Source organism: Triticum aestivum, chromosome 6A (genome assembly GCF_018294505.1).
Source record: "Triticum aestivum cultivar Chinese Spring chromosome 6A, IWGSC CS RefSeq v2.1, whole genome shotgun sequence".
Lineage (NCBI taxonomy): Eukaryota > Viridiplantae > Streptophyta > Magnoliopsida > Poales > Poaceae > Triticum > Triticum aestivum.
In genome coordinates this window covers 497,406,763-497,422,644 of record NC_057809.1, presented here as the reverse complement: position 1 = coordinate 497,422,644, position 15,882 = coordinate 497,406,763, and the positions used below count along the sequence as shown (strand labels likewise).

Genomic DNA, 15,882 nt, shown 5'->3' with positions numbered 1-15,882 from the left:
TTGATCTTATATGACTATCACGGGCTTTATATAACCAGCTAGTTAGACTTCTATTTTTTGCTTGCCATTGTGAACAAAAGACTGGTATTTATTCATAGCCTTGCTCTGTTTTCATAGATGTTCATGCCACGCCACCAAATGTAGGGTCATAAGAGTCCTGATGCTTGACTGAGCTTCTTTACTTTAGGGTTCAGAGTTCAGACTTCTCTCATAATTTTTTCAGCCTGGGAGTTGTACTAAATTTGATTCTGGAGCGGAGGGAAGAAAAGCGAAAAGGAACGTCTGAATGAAGGAAGAGGAGCTAGCATCTTACGTCTCATTGCCTATACTTGGACACTTAATTGAGCTATATATAGGTGCTGAGCCTGACTGCAAGTGTTAGGTGAACTGGAATGTGTATGTCTGTATGACTTCAGAGCTGGGATCACCATTTGCATACAGTTTTCTTTTTGAGGGAAAGCTGCATACAGTTGGTAGTCCCCGGGGTACGGGGGCTTGCATATCTCCAGTTCAAAATTTCAAATGCACTGGTGCAGTCTTGGGCACACATTGACTGACTCACATTTGTTTGTTTTCAGTTAATGTTTTCAGCCTGCTAAATAATAAGGAAGAAAAAAATCCTGAAACTCACCGGTAAAATCTGGAAAGTTATTAGTTTTTTTTTGAGGATTTGGAAAGTTACTAGTGATAAGCGATAGAGGATCACGCAGCTGTGACAAGTTTGACCTGCTCCGGTTGCACCTATAACACGGCCCACAGGATGACAGCATCGACCCGGCTGACTCTTTTCCAACGCGCCAATCTGGCCCGGTAGGCCCATACACACTGTCCTGTTCGAATTCCTCGTCCCGGAAACCAGCAACATCAACCCAAAAAAGAAAAAGAAAAGAAAAAGAAACCAGCAACAAACACCAGACGAGGCATATTTTCGTTTAGTACCACATCGCCCGGCCAAGGAGGTGGCAGAGGCAGCGCAACCTATATACCGAAAAAGGCTTTCGCCCCGCTTTATAAATAAAGCAACCACCAAGCACAAAGTATCAAGGTCACAACAACACAACACACACACTCACTCAAAGCCACCGCGGGCACGGTCCAACACACACACTCAGACAAAGAGACCCAAGGTCCGCTGTGGGCACAGCACAACAAGCCCAACACAAGCACACGACGAGACAACAGAAAAACGGCAAGGCAGTGGCGATGGCGATGACGAGAAGACGATGATCTAATCTGGTTCCGGAGGTGGTGGGGGAAGCGGTGGAGCCATCCGGAGAGCCATCACGCGAAGCTGGGTGATGATGGAGGTGATGGCGTCTCTCTCCCTGGGGCAGCTAAGCGGCCGCCAAAGTTGCAAGTAACCAGACCATTTGAACAAAGCGTCAGTAGCACGACGAAGAGGGATGCGCTGAATCACAAGTTTATTCCTAACAGTCCACAGCATCCAGGCCAGCACCCCAATGGCCAGCCACCTAATGTGGCGCACTGCGGGTGGGATCGCCTGGAGTTCGGTGAAGAGAGCAGGGAAGTTGTTGTGGTCCCAGCTTCCACCCACTATCTCGCGGAAACAGCTCCATAGGAACTGCGCGGACACGCAGGTGAAGAAGATATGATTCGAATCCTCTTCCGGCCCGCAGAGTGGGCATCGCCCATCACCCGGGCCATTGCGCTTCAGGACCTCGACGCCAGACGGGAGGCGGTCGTGGATCCATTGCCACAAGAAGATCCTAATCTTCAGGGGAAGGCGAATCTCCCAGATGAAGGTGAGCGCCTCATGACCAGGCGAGGGAGCAATGGCCTGGTACAGGGACTTGGTGGAGAATTGTCCAGAAGGCTCTAGACGCCATCTGGAGCTGTCATCCTCAGTCGTAAGATCAGGCGCGTGCAATGCAATGCAGTCAAGCAGCTCTTGCGAGTCGGCGGTCTCAGCCGGACCAAAGGGCCTCCGGAACGCGAGCTGCCCTAAGTCAATAAGGGCTGCCACGACCGATATCTGAGGGGCCATCACAATGGAGAATAGGTCGGGAAAGCGGGCCGCAAGGGGCAAGTCGCCAGACCATCCGTCGAACCAGAACAAGGTGGTGGTGCCTGATCCGACCTCTATCGAGGTCCCAATCCGGAGAACTGGGAGGAGCTGGGTGACGAATTGCCAGAACTGGGATCCCCCAGACCGCTGGTAGAAAGCGAGAGGCTGGCCTCAGAGGTATTTTTGTTGAATGATGCGAAGCCACAGGCCACCATCTCCGTTGGCAATCCGCCAAAGCCACCGAGTTAGGAGGGCAATGTTCATGCGTTTGGAAGACATGATCCCGAGTCCGCCCTGGCTGCGAGGCTTGCAGATTTCTGACCACCTAACCATGTGGTACTTCTGCTTGTTGCCCTCACCGGCCCAAAAGAAACGGCCCTGAACAGTGGCGATCTCGTGATGAAGCGTCTCCGGAAGGCTGTAGAAGCTCATGATGAACAAGAGCAGGCTGAAGAGGGACGAGTTGATGAGCACCGTACGTGCTGCTTTGGAGAGCCAACGACCTTGCCAAGGCTCGATACGGTGCTGAAGCTTCCCCACCGTGGGGTGCAGTTCGGCCACCGTGAGCCTAGATTCACTAATGGGTATCCCCAGATAAGTCGTGGGGAAGCTCCCAAGCTGGAAGTTAAGCCGATCCGCAATACTCTGGCGCTTGTCTTGGGAGTACCCCAAGACCATCACCTCGCTCTTGTCGAAGTTGACCTTGAGGCCAGACATCTGTTGGAAGCACAGCAGAAGGAACTTGAGGGTCGAAATATCACTCTCCGAGCCTTCCACCATAATGATGGTGTCATCCGCATATTGGAGAAGGGAGATCCCGTGCTCCCCAACAAGATGCGGGACTATCCCCTTTATGTGGCCCGCCGCCTTAGCCTTATCCAAGATGGGCGGCCAGCGCATCGACCACCATGTTGAACAGGAACGGGGAGAAGGGGCCGCCCTGGTGCACCCTACAGAAGGTGGGGAAGAAAGGGACGATCTCCCCATTAATGTTCACCGCGGTCCGGCCTGAGGAAATCATCTGCATCACCCTAGTCACCCACCGATCATCGAAGCCCTTCCGGAGGAGACATTCCCGAAGGAAAGACCAGCTAACCATGTCATACGCCTTGTGGAAGTCTAGTTTCAGGAAGACTGCCTTGAGGTGTTTGGAGTGAACCTCATGGAGTGCTTCGTGAAACACTAGGACTCCGTCAAGGATATAACGACCCTGGATGAAGGCCGACCGATCCGGGTGAGTGATCCGGTCGGCAATAGGGGCCACCCTAATGGCGTACCCCTTTGCGAGGATGCGGAAGATGACGTTAATCACCGTAATCGGGCGGAATTGGCGGATCTCCGAGGCTCCCGCCACTTTGGGGATGAGGGTGATTACACCAAAGTTGAGTCGGGCGAGGTCGATGGACCCGACCAAGAACTCGTCAAATAGGGCCATCACCTTAGGTTTGGTCACCTCCCAGAAGGTCTGGAAAAACTTCACTGGGAGCCCATCTGGTCCAGGAGCCGAGGATGGGTTCATGCCCTTAATAGCCGCCCAAACTTCAGCCTCAGAAAACGGTGCCGTGAGGGCCTCGTTGTCCGCAGGCGAAACGCAACTGTGGGCAGGCCAAATATCTTGCGCCAGGGCAAGACCTCCCCGAGGGGAAGCAGAGAATAGGTCTCTGTAAAAGTTGTCTACATGAGCCCGGATGTCCTCGGGACTCTCCAGGAGGGACTCTCCGTCCCAAAGAAGGGGGATGGAGTTCCGGCGTCGGCGGCCGTTCGCAATGGCATGGAAGTAGGCGGTATTGGCGTCCCCTTTAAGGACCCAATTCTGAGTACCCCGCAGACGCCAGTAGGCCTCCTCGTCTGAGTAGATGACTGTGAGCTGGTCTTCCAAATCATATCTAAGCATCCACTAGTCAGCCGAGAGGCCAGCGGCGTCAGCCCGCAGGTCGAGCGCTTGGATGTCATGAAGGAGAGCTTTTTTACGCTCCCGGATGTCGCGGCCAACGTTTGCGCCCCAGCCCTTCATGAATTGCCATGACCGCTTGGCGCAGAAGTGCCAGTTGTCGACGGCCTAAAGGGATCGATGGGGGGCCTCACGCGCCTCGCGCCACCGCGCGCCCACCGCGGCAGAAAACCCAGGCTGGCGCACCAGAAGGTCTCGAAACAAAATCGGGGCGGAAGGGGAGGACGCTCATTCTCCGAAGAGAGGAGAAGGGGGACGTGATCTGAGCCAATCCGCGTAATCGCCCGGAGCGATGCTAGGGGGCAATGAATGTCCCACTCAGGGGAAGCGAAGACCCTGTCGAGAACGGAGCGAGTCGGCTCAACTTGTCGGTTTGTCCAAGTGAACCTGGCCCCGACACGATCGAGCTCGTGAAGCCCCATGTCCGCAATATAAGCAGGGCATAGGGCAACCTTCAAACATACTTACCTGGACGGGGTCAATGGCTGACCAAGAAGAGCCATGGCCTAGGCTAGTGGCCCACATTGCACTTTGTGGGTGCGCTGGCTTACCATCTCCCCTTTGAGGGAGAGTGGATGTCATAATTTGTGATAGAGGGATGCAAAATATCAATTTTAAGTTTTGGTCTTTGTGAATAGGTCCTTAGTCCCATCTCTAATTTTTTTATATGTTAGCGACATTGGCTGATTTGCAGAATGATTCTTTCTCTGAAACCGTGAGTGACCTTGGGCTTGTTTCTATTTACAGTGTTGTACTGGGGCCCAGTGTGTTTAAGGTTCGCACATTCTGTCTGGGAGTTTGATCCTTGGTCTGTGCGAGAGTGATCTTTTCCTCTAAAAAAGGTTTTCAGTGACCTTGGGTTTGTTTCTATTGTCTGTTATGTATTACCAGTAAGCACTGAAGTCTGAACTTGCTGAACTGCACTAAGAGCGAGCATGCTGGTAATGATATGGTAGAGGTGAAGATCATACTGGTAATGAGAGGGAGAGGTGAAATTGCTGATAGCTCAACCTTTTTCTTTTCTTGAAATAGCCAGTCCAACTATCCAAAATTTGACTGCACGGCGTCAATCTCTGAAGTCTGAAGAACAAATACAGTTCACTTCAGATTGCTTATACTAGAAAAATAAACCTGGCTTACTAGGAAGAAAAACCTGGCACCGAAAGTTGACACCAAAGATTTCTTCTGTTCAACATATTGCTTCTTTTAGTAGCGCGTGTTCCCTTTCATACAGAATTCGGTTTTTTCTTTGTGAATGAGACAGGTTTAGATCGAGACGATTCGTCAAACTACGAGGAGAAAAAATTGAACTAGTTTGACTGTAAATGTGCTTTCTGTACTTTCCCTGATTTCTTATCTGAAAAAGATTATGATTATCCCGTGCAAGCTGCAAAATCTGAATAATAACGACAGCATGCATTTCACAAAGTTCTGTAAAATAGACGAGACCAAAATCCGCCAGTGCGGCGCAGTAGCAATGAGCGAGGCGGCAACGGCACCTCTTAGCCGGGCGTCGTCCTCGTCCACACCGAGGCAATCACCTCCGATCTGGGAAGGTGATAGCATAAAGAGGGAGCTTCTTCCAGTACTTAACCGTAGCATTAGCCATGTGCAAATTGTTTATCTACTGAACTTTTTAGGCGTTGTACGATGGTCCGATGCAAGTATGGATATGAGGATATCCGGGTGTCATATTCCTTCAAAGCTCAGATTATATATATGTATGTGCAACACTCCACAGAAATATATTCAAGCATAAGTAGGTGACTGATTGAACTTTTGTGGTGCATGATTTCTGTCAGTTAAAGTTATTTGTGAACACTGTGTCATACTTCTGGATACCAGGATAATGTCAATTCATCCTCCTTTGAATCTAGAATACCAGGATAAGGTCAATTTATCCAAAAATAATAATCAGACAACAAATCTGAGATGCATTCTTTTTTATTGTCCTGATATTCTTCTATGCATGTTTATGGCTAGTACTCCCTTACACCAACTTTTCCAATGATGGTATCTTGGGTCAAAATCAACCCAGGTCAGATAATATGGGTGTGGTTGGGTTTTAGTAAAATAAACATACAGGAATTAGTTGTACCTACCCGTTCACGGAAACAAGACTTAGTAGTTGCATAAAGTATACCAAAAAAGACTCGGTATAATGCATATCTGTCTGCAAATTGATTGTATGATTGGCTCCGATTGCGTCAAGCAAGTTACAAACTCAAAAGAAAATTTGCTTACAACTGAGATGCTGATGACTGGGCAGAACAAAAGCAGAATTGTGAGGGAAAGGAGAGACAAGAAACTGTCAATAGTTCACATCAGAATTGCGTAGCTGTATTCGTAATGTAGATTTGATATATCTCAGTTTTGGGATCTCAACAACCACAAAACGGGAACGATCCAGTGATCAGATTTCCAAGTTCCTCGTAAACATGCAAGCGTTCAGTCTACTCATTAGATTTAGAAGAGGAGACCAGGAATTAATCATGCGTTGACAGGCAGCAATTTTCACCATTCAACACATTCATTCATTACATGTCTCTCGTGGCATGGGTTCTTTGTTTTCATACAGAGGATTATGAAGTATGGACACAAGAGCTGTAGTGGTAAACATGAGGTGTCCATCTCACGTCCGAGTTTGTCGAGCGGTCCATTGCTGTAGGAAACCAGTAGAGCATACGTAGGTACATGAACTATTGACTTTCTTGTTCTTACCTACTTTTGTGATCGTCCTGACCTCACTATTAACTTGATGCATTACATATTCCGTGGACATCTTCAGAAATAACGGGCTACGTTTAGTACGTAATCCTAGCCACGCATGCCAACAAGAAATGACAGTGCTTCTTTAGTTTACTAGTATGCGTGCACGCGCAATGCGCGTCTTTACGTTGCAAAGTGATTTCGGTGAAAATAAGTCATGAAAATGCCTGGAGAAATGATTCAAGACAAATGACCATTGTGCATCTATGGAAGCATAAAGAAAATAATAGGAATTAGCATAAGAAAGCTTGTCACGTTCTTACGACAGTAACTATCACATGAATATGTAATTTGCAAAAAAATTAGGGTACCAATTGCGGAAAATATATAAATGAACCAGGGTATATATGAACTCGCCTTGGAAACACATTTCTAAATCCTCAAAAAAAAATTAAAAAAGCTGCACGCGCACATCTCCATGTTCTATCTCTGCACAGAAACTTTCACGGAAAAACATTTTTTTTGCATATGCAAAAAAGACAAAACAACGTGTCGTAAAATGTTACTTAGAAGCACTGAAATTTGTCTTTTATGCGGAGGCAAAATAAAAAGACATTTTTTCGTAAAACTTTGTATCGCGCATATATATTGCGAAGATGTATGCGTGAAATTTTATTTGGTATTTTTTCACATTTTAACGCACGTTCAAAATCCCTTTTTTAAAAACAGGTTCATATGTATGTACGTACCTAGGTTCAGGTAGTGCCTCCTCTACCTATGGCTATGTTTTACTGTAACTTTCCACCCAGAATTGCACGTGAGACAGGTTCATATGTGCGCTATGCACTGGTTTTTTTGTTTACCTTTTAATTTTTTATTCTTATTCTTCACCTCCTGTCAGACTTTTTTTTAAGTTACCTCCTGTCAGACTTAGTGGTACAGATCTCACTTGTGTCTGCAACCACACGTGCCACGTAGCTCTGCGGGCATCTGTAGTAAAACAATTTGCACTGCTCCAGGCGATTCGACTATGGCATGGTGTGACTTTGTTGGCTCCAAAGAACTGACATGCAGTGGGGTCGCTACTCCGTGCTAACACATACTCCTAGATGCTTCTAGAGTGACGCAGACAACACTGATGCTACTGTAGCGGCGAATCCCTGCATTATAAGCCGTCGGATGGAGCCCAATGAACGGCCAGAAATGCATTTTGATGCAAGAAATCAAACTTTCAAAACTGGTACACTATATAGTATAGATATAGATAAAAGAATGGGAGATATAAGGGGGTCAGTATCACAAAGAAGAGGTGAGAAGAACAGACAGTTTCAGTGTTGTAGAACCGTACGGTGCAGTGAAAGTGCAAGCAGATTACCACGTGTCTCCAACTCCGACGAGCAGGGACACCATCAGATTCAGTATATTTAGAATGAACATATTTCTACCACGTACTGTACATTCTTTGCATTGGAGAAAAGGCACTGCCCTTGGCAAGAGGCGAATAAAGAGGAGGATAAGGACTTCAGTGCGTGGCGGCACAGAGTCCTGACGCTAGACTGAGGTTCTTCAGAGTTCAGAGTTGAGGTTTTTGCAGCCTGGAAGTCGTAGTCGATTTGAATGCGGTGGAGAGTCTTATCAGTAAAGTGGAAGCAAAAGGGCAAAATGAGAGCGTCTGGATGGAGGAAGAAGAGCCAACTTCTTCCGTCTCCCTGCCTGTAAATTGCACACTTTTTTTTTGAAACTTCCCTGCCTACAAATTGCACACTTCATTGAGCTGCTGCAGGTGTTGAGCCTGCCGGCAAGTGCGTATGACTTCGACTTCAGAGCAGAGGACTGTGCACAGACAACCCGTTCAAATACACTGGCGCAGTCTTCAGCACACATCGATTGACTGACATTTGGTCGTTAGCACAGAAAAACCTATCGATTTGCATCCTCCTACTAATACTAATCAAGGAAGGAAAAGTTCTGAAGCTCACCTGGAAACTGAATGAATGAAAAGGGGGAATAAACTATAGAGGATCACGCAGCCGTGGCGGTATTCGGAGACAAGTTTGACCTTTCATCATTCTCCATTTGACACTTTGACAGAATCCACACATCTCTTGTCCGATCTCAGTTCCCAGCCTCTGCTCCTCTTAGGACTTGGCACCTACCGTGCCACAGGGATGGATGATGACATCGACCCGGTTAACTCTTTTCTTTTTCCGATGCCAGTTTGGCCCGATTGGTACTTGGTGCCAATAGGCCCATACACAGTGGCCCGTTCGAACTCCTCGTCCTGGAAAGCCGCAGCGAGCACCAGGCGAGGCATACTTTCGTTTCGTTTAGTACCACATCGCCCGTCGAAGGAGGTAGCAGAGGCAGCGCATCCTATATTAGCAGGGCATTGGGCAACCTTGAAACTTACTTACCTGGACGGGGTCTATGGCTGATCAAGAAGAACCATGGCCTAGGCTAGTGGCCTACATTGCACTTTGTGGGTGTGCTGGCCTACCATCTCCCTTTTGAGGGAGAGTGGACGTCATAATTTGTGATAGAGGGGGTACGCGTTCGCGCGGCCCCTGCCAAATATCAATTTTAAGTTTTTAATCTTTTTCATTTGCAATTTGTTCTTTATTATTATTATTATTATTATTATTATTATTATTATTATTATTATTCTAAACTCTGATGTCTGTGTTTTCAGTTTCAGTTCGAATTTTGTAGCTAGTTTGATCCTTAGTTGTTCTGTATTTCAAGCACTCACCCAAGTCTGAACTTGCTAAACTGCACTAAGAGCAAATTTGACTTCACGGCGTCAATATCTGGAGTCTAAAAGAGTGAAAGCAACTGCAGTTCACAACACATCGCTTACTAGAAAGAAAAACAAGGCAACGTATGTTGACAACAAAGATTTATTCTGTTCAACATACTGCTTCTTTTAGTAGCACGTGTTCATTTTCACGCAGAATGCACTTTTTTTGCCCTTTTTGAAAGAGACAGGTTTAGATTGAGACGATTCGTCAAACAATGCGGAGAAATTTAGAACAAGCTTTGACTGCAAATGTGCTTTGTGCTCTTTTCCTGATTTCTTATCTGAAGAAGATTATGCTGTGCAAGCTCCAAGAACTGAATATTAAGGATTTCATATATCCAGGTGTCATGTTCCATCTCTTCCTTCAACACTCAATTGACAAATATGCATGTGCAGTACTCCAGGGAAAGAAATTCAAGCATAAGTAGGTGACTGATTGAACGCATGTCGTCCATGGTTTCTGTCGGCTCAAGTTATTGATGAACACTATGTCATACTAATGGATACCAAGATAAGGTTAATTTATCCTGCTTTGAATCTACATACTAGGACAAGGTCAATTTATCCAAAATAAATCGACAATGATATGAGATGCACCCATTTTTTTTATGGTCCCTGATATTCTTCCATGCATATTTATGGCTAGCACTCCTGTTCACCAACCTGTCCACCAAATTTTCCAAATCTTGGGTCAAAATCAATCACAGGTCAGATAATATGGGTGTGGTTGGATTTTGGTAAGATAAACGTACAGGAATTAGTTGTACCAACCCGCTCGCGGAAACACGACCAGTATACCAAATAGGACTAGGTAAAATTCACATTTGTCTGCAAATTGATTTTATGATTGGCTCTGATTGCTTCAAGAAGTCTACAAACTCAAAAGAAAATTTACTTACAACTAAGATGTTACTAATGACTGCGCAGAACAGAAGCTGAATTGTGAGGGAAGGGAGGGACAAGAAACAGTCAACAAACCTGGTTTTTAAGTTCACATCTGATTGGGTCGCTCTATTCCTCTTAGAAATTTAACGTAGCCGAGCTTTGGGATCTCTCTGTTAGTTAGGAAGAATGAGATTGCACGAATCGAAAATCATTGATCGTGTGCATGGTGCACATATATAGGTACAGGGTGGACCTGCCTCTACTTGTCTCCCAAGATGTACAAATATACGAGGGGGAGAGAGAGATACATCGGTATAAATACAGACCCAAGTCCTATACATATGCAGTGGACAATGTACGCTTAACACCTCCCACAGTCGAAGCGTCGCCGGAGACACAAAGACTGGACCGAAACTCCTCAAAGACTGGGGTCGGTAGTCCCTTAGTCATGACATCGGCAAACTGCTAAGTGGTAGGAACATGCAAAACACGAACCTTCCCGAGAGCCACCTGCTCGCAAACGAAGTGAATGTCGAGCTCAATATGCTTCGTACGGCGATGGTGGACGGGGTTGGCGGAGAGATAGACGGCGGAGACGTTGTTGCAGTAGACGATCGTGGCCTTGGGGACCACACAAAGCAACTCCTGGAGAAGCTGACGGAGCCAAGAGCACTCAGCAACGGCGTTAGCCACTGCCCGATACTCCGCCTCAGCACTCGAGCGAGAGACCGTGGGCTACCGCTTGGACGACCACGAAATCAGCGAGGGCCCGAGGTGTTGGAAATATGCCCTAGAGGCAATAATAAATTGGTTATTATTATATTTCCTTGTTCATGATAATCGTTTATTATCCATGCTAGAATTGTATTGATAGGAAACTCAGATACATATGTGGATACATAGACAACACCATGTCCCTAGTAAGCCTCTAGTTGACTAGCTCGTTGATCAATAGATGGTTACGGTTTCCTGACCATGGACATTGGATGTCGTTGATAACGGGATCACATCATTAGGAGAATAATGTGATGGACAAGACCCAATCCTAAGCATAGCACAAGATCGTGTAGTTCGTATGCTAAAGCTTTTCTAATGTCAAGTATCATTTCCTTACACCATGAGATTGTGCAACTCCCGGATACCGTAGGAATGCTTTGGGTGTGCCAAACGTCACAACGTAACTGGGTGGCTATAAAGGTACACTACAGGTATCTCCGAAAGTGTCTGTTGGGTTGGCACGAATCGAGACTGGGATTTGTCACTCCGTATAAACGGAGAGGTATCTCTGGGCCCACTCGGTAGGACATCATCATAATGTGCACAATGTGATCAAGGAGTTGATCACGGGATGATGTGTTACGGAACGAGTAAAGAGACTTGCCGGTAACAAGATTGAACAAGGTATCGGGATACCGACGATCGAATCTCGGGCAAGTATCGTACCGCTAGACAAAGGGAATTGTATACGGGATTGATTAAGTCCTTGACATCGTGGTTCATCCGATGAGATCATTGTGGAACATGTGGGAGCCAACATGGGTATCCAGATCCCGCTGTTGGTTATTGACCGAAGAACGTCACGGTCATGTCTGCATGGTTCCCGAACCCGTAGGGTCTACACACTTAAGGTTCGGTGACGCTAGGGTTATAGAGATATTAGTATGCGGTAATACGAAAGTTGTTCGGAGTCCCGGATGAGATCCCGAACGTCACGAGGAGTTCCGGAATGGTCCAGAGGTAAAGAATTATATATAGGAAGTGCTATTTCGGCCATCGGGACAAGTTCCGGGGTCACCGGTATTGTACCGGGACCACCGGAAGGGTCCCGGGGGTCCACCGGGTGGGGCCACCTGCCCCGGGGGGCCACATGGGCTGTAGGGGGTGCACCTTGGCCTACATGGGCCAAGGGCACCAGCCCCTAGAGGCCCATGCGCCAAAGGGACAAGAGGAGGGGAGAGTCCTAAAGGGGGAAGGCACCTCCGAGGTGCCTTGGGGAGGATGGACTCCTCCCCCCTTGGCCGCACCCTTCCTTGGAGGAAGGGGCAAGGCTGCGCCCTCCCCCTCTCCCTTGGCCCTATATATAGTGGGGGGAAGGGAGGGCAACCATACCTAAGCCCTGGCGCCTCCCTCTCCCTCCCATGACACATCTCCCTCCTCCCACAGCGCTTGGCGAAGCCCTGTTGGAATCCCGCTACTTCCACCACCACGCCGTCGTGCTGTTGGATCTCCATCAACCTCTCCTTCCCCCTTGCTGGATCAAGAAGGAGGAGACGTCGCTGCTCCGTACGTGTGTTGAACACGGAGGTGCCGTCCGTTCGGCGCTAGGATCATCGGTGATTTGGATCACGACGAGTACGACTCCATCAACCCCGTTCTCTTGAACGCTTCCGCGCGCGATCTACAAGGGTATGTAGATCCACTCCTCCCTCGTTGCTAGATGACTCCATAGATTGATCTTGGTGACACGCAGGAAAATTTTGAATTATTGCTACGCCACCCAATAGTGGCATCATGAGCTAGGTCTATGCGTAGATTCTATGCACGAGTAGAACACAAAGTAGTTGTGAGCGTTGATTTTGTTCAATATGCTTGCCGTTACTAGTCTTATCTTGATTCGGCGGCATTGTGGGATGAAGCGGCCCGGACCAACCTTACACGTATGCTTACGTGAGACCGGTTCCACCGACAAACATGAACTAGTTGCATAAGGTGGCTGGCGGGTGTCTGTCTCCCCCGCTTTAGTCGGGTCGGATTCGATGAAAAGGGTCCTTATGAAGGGTAAATAGCAATTGGCATATCACGTTGTGGTTTTGCATAGATAAGAAACGTTCTTGCTAGAAACCCATAGCAGCCACGTAAAACATGCAAACAACAATTAGAGGACGTCTAACTTGTTTTTGCAGGGTATGCTATGTGATGTGATATGGCCAAAAGGATGTGATGAATGATATATGTGATGTATGAGATTGATCATGTTCTTGTAATAGGTATCACGACTTGCATGTCGATGAGTATGACAACCGGCAGGAGCCATAGGAGTTGTCTTTATTTATTTATGACCTGCGTGTCAACTTAAACGTCATGTAATTACTTTGCTTTATTGCTAAAGCGTTAGCCATAGTAGTAGAAGTAATAGATGACGAGACAACTTCAAGAAGACACGATGATGGAGATCATGGTGTCATGCCGGTGACAAGATGATCATGGAGCCCCAAGATGGAGATCAAAGGAGCTATATGATATTGGCCATATCATGTCACTATTATTTGATTGCATGTGATGTTTATCATGTTTATACATCTTATTTGCTTAGAACGACGGTAGTAAATAAGATGATCCCTCATTACAATTTCAAGAATGTGTTCTCCCCTAACTGTGCACCGTTGCTAAAGTTCGTCGTTTCGAAGCACCACGTGATGATCGGGTGTGATAGATCCTTACGTTCACATACAACGGGTGTAAGACAATTTTACACATGCAAAACACTTAGGGTTAACTTGACGAGCCTAGCATGTACAGACATGGCCTCGGAACACAAGAGACCGAAAGGTCGAGCATGAGTCGTATGGTAGATACGATCAACATGAAGATGTTCACCGATGATGACTAGTCCGTCTCACGTGATGATCGGACACGGCCTAGTTGACTCGGATCATGTAATCACTTAGATGACTAGAGGGATGTCTATCTAAGTGGGAGTTCATAAGATGAACTTAATTATCCTGAACATAGTCAAAAGGTCTTCACAAATTATGTCGTAGCTCGCGCTTTAGTTCTACTGTTTAGATATGTTCCTAGAGAAAAATTAGTTGAAAGTTGATAGTAGCAATTATGCAGACAGTAAAAGGCTTATGTCCTTAATGCACCGCTCAGTGTGCTGAACCTCGAACGTCGTTTGTGGATGTTGCGAACATCTGACATACACATTTTGATAACTACGTGATAGTTCAGTTAAATGGTTTAGAGTTGAGGCACCGAAGACGTTTTAAAATGTCGCGAAACATATGAGATGTTTTGAGGGCTGAAATTGGGATTTCAGGCTCGTGCCCACGTCAAGAGGTATAAGACCTCTGACGATTTTCTTAGCCTGCAAACTAAGGGAGAAAAGCTCAATTGTTGAGCTTGTGCTCAGATTGTCTGAGTACAACAATCACTTGAATCGAGTGGGAGTTGATCTTCCAGATGAGATAGTGATGTTTCTCCGAAGTCATTACCACCAAGCTGCTAGAGCTTCGTGATGAACTATAATATATCAGGGACATATATGATGATCCTTGAGATATTCGCGATGTTTGACACCACAAAAGTAGAGATCAAGAAGGAGCATCAATTGTTGATGGTTGGTGAAAACCACTAGTTTCAAGAAGGGCAAGGGCAAGAAGGGAGACTTCATGAAATGGCAAATCAGCTGCTGCTCTAGTGAAGAAACCCAAGGTTGAACCCAAACCCGAGACTGAGTGCTTCTGTAATAAAGGGAACAGCCACTGGAGCAGAATTACCCTAGATACTTGGTAGATGAGAAGGCTGGCAAAGTCGATAGAAGTATATTGGATATACATTGTGTTAATGTGAACTTTACTAGTACTCCTAGTAGCACCAGGGTATTAGATACCGGTTCGGTTGCTAAGTGTTAGTAACTCGAAATAAAAGGCTACGGAATAAACGGAGACTAGCTAAAGGTGAGCTGACGATATGTGTTGGAAGTGTTTCCAGGGTTGATATGATCAAGCATCGCACGCTCCCTCTACCATCGAGATTGGTATTAAAACCTAAATAATTGTTATTTGGTGTTTGCGTTGAGCATAGACATGATTGGATTATGTCTATCGCAATACGGTTATTCATTTAAAGAGAATAATGGTTACTCTGTTTATTTGAATAATACCTTCAAATGGTCTTACACCTAAAATGAATGGTTCATTGAATCTCGATCGTAGTGATACACATGTTCATGCCAAAAGATAGTAATGATAGTACCACACAAATGTGGCACTGCAACTTAAGTCATATCGGTATAAAACGCATGAAGAGGCTCCATGTTGATGGATTTTTGGACTCACTCGTTTTTTGAAAAGTTTGAGACATGCGAACCATGTCTGTTGGTGTATATGCATGAAGAAACTCCATGCAAATGGACTGTTTGGACTCACTTGATTTTGAATCACTTGAGACTTGCAAATCATACCACATGGGCAAGATGACTGAAAGCCTCGTTTTCAGTAAAATGGAACTAGAAAGCAACTTGTTGGAAGTAATACATTTTGATGTGTGCAGTCCAATGAGTGCTGAGGCATGTAGTGGATATCGTTATGTTCTTACTTCACAGATGATTTGAGTAGATGTTGAGTATATTTACTTGATGAATCATGAGTCTGAATTATTGAAAGGTTCAAGTAATTTCAGGGTGAAGTTGAAAGATCATCGTGACAAGAGGATAAAATATCTATGATGTGATCATAGAGATGAATATCTGAATTACAAGTTTGGCACAGAATTAAGACATTGTGGAAATTG

At 46.1% G+C, this 15,882-nt stretch overlaps 2 non-coding genes across 2 annotated transcripts; both read left to right on the top strand.

Annotated features, from left to right (window-relative positions):
- The first annotated feature begins 4,437 nt into the window (after nucleotides 1-4,437).
- On the top strand, nucleotides 4,438-4,600 carry LOC123132896 (U1 spliceosomal RNA). The gene has a single exon (XR_006465118.1). It is a non-coding gene; the product is annotated as a U1 spliceosomal RNA (small nuclear RNA).
- A 4,492-nt stretch (nucleotides 4,601-9,092) lies between these two features.
- On the top strand, nucleotides 9,093-9,254 carry LOC123132872 (U1 spliceosomal RNA). The gene has a single exon (XR_006465098.1). It is a non-coding gene; the product is annotated as a U1 spliceosomal RNA (small nuclear RNA).
- The last annotated feature ends 6,628 nt before the right edge of the window (nucleotides 9,255-15,882 follow it).